The sequence below is a fragment of the Pan paniscus genome, chromosome X (genome assembly GCF_029289425.2).
Source record: "Pan paniscus chromosome X, NHGRI_mPanPan1-v2.0_pri, whole genome shotgun sequence".
NCBI classification, from domain to species: Eukaryota; Metazoa; Chordata; class Mammalia; order Primates; family Hominidae; genus Pan; species Pan paniscus.
Genome location: NC_073272.2, coordinates 57,156,964 through 57,158,624, shown reverse-complemented (window position 1 = coordinate 57,158,624; position 1,661 = coordinate 57,156,964).

The following is a 1,661-nucleotide window of genomic DNA, read 5'->3' as shown; positions in this document are numbered from 1 at the left end:
AGGCAGTCTGTTTCTTATCAGAGCTCAAATTCTTTGCTAGGAGATCCGCTGCTCTCTTCAGAGCCAGCAGGCAGGGACATTTAAGTCTGCTGAAGCTGTGCCCACAATTGCCTCTTCCCCCACATGTTCTGTCCTAGGGAGATGGGGGTTTTATCTGTAAGTCCCTGACTGGAGCTGTTGCTTTTTTTCAGAGATGCCCTGCCCAGAGAGGAGGAATGTAGAGAGGCAGTCTGGCCACAGCGACCTTGCTGAGCTACAGTGGGCTCCACCCAATTTGAACTTCCCAGCAGCTTTGTTTACACTGTGAGGGTAAAACCACATACTCAAACCTCAGCAATGGTGGACACCCCTCCCGCCACCAAGCTTGAGCATCCCAGGTTGACCTCAGACTGCTGAACTGGCAGTGAGAATTTAAATCCAATGGGTCTTAGCTTGCTGGGCTCCATAGGGGTGGGACCTACTGAGCCAGACTACTTGCCTCCCTGGCTTCAGCCCCCTTTCCAGGGGAGTGGAAGGTTCTGTCTCACTGGCATTCCTGGTGCCACTGGGGCATGGAAAAAACCTCCTGTAGCCAGCTCGATGTCTTCCCAAACCACCACCCACTTTTGTGCTTGAAACCCAGAGCCCTCATGGTGTAGGCACCAGAGGGAATCTCCTGGTCTGTGAGTTACAAAGACTGTGGAAAAGTGCAATATCTGGGCCAGAGTGCATTGTTCCTCACAGCACAGTTCCTCACAGCTTCCCTTGGGTAGGGGAGAGTATTCCCCGATGCCTTGCAATTCCCAGGTGAGGCATCGCCCCACCCTGCTTCTGCTCACCCTCTGTGGGCTGCAGCCACTGTCTAACCAGTCCCAATGAGATGAACCAGGTACCTTAGTTGGAAATGCAGAAATCACCAGCCTTAAGCATCAATCTCACTTGGAGCTGCAGACCAGAGCTGTTCCTATTCAGCCATCTTGCCAACAAATCCTGTGAATCGTGTTTTTAACTGTGGCTGTATTAAGACATTTTGTCATCCACAAATGATTGTCTTGTTTTGGTCCTCTTTAGAAGGTGGTTTATAGTCAGCTATAGAACTCTAACAGGTGTTCTTAAATGCAGGTTTCTGATAATTTTGGAAATTGTGACATTAGAATAGAGGGAAAAACTTTCAGGACTCTCATGGAAAGCTGAAATATTCATGAATATCAAACAGAAATTAACTGCATGGACTAAACTGAGGAAGTTTTTAACTGTGCTTAAAATGTTGCTGGTTCTTTGTTTTGTTTTTCAGAGTCAAGAAAACTTATTTTGAGCTATTTATAACTTTAAGCAATTGAGTAAAGTATTCCTGTAAAAAAAAATTGGAACATTTTGTTTCTCTCTACCTAATTTCTCCACAACTTGGAAACTATTTGTGAGTATTCTTAATTTATGGCAATATAGTTATTTGCATAAGTGCAATAGAAATCTGTTTTCATTTGTAATGAACACAATTGGAGAAACTGCTTATTTTTGCAAAGGCTTTGACTGGAATGCTCTGCTTTCCTTTAAGAAATCAATTTTGACTTGTAGAACCAATAAAAGCCCCTTGGGGAACTGGCCTCATATGCTGCATTTTAGGAGTCCCCGTACAGGGTTTCTGACCTATAGTAAGTAAAGAGTGTCACTTTCTCAGAAGC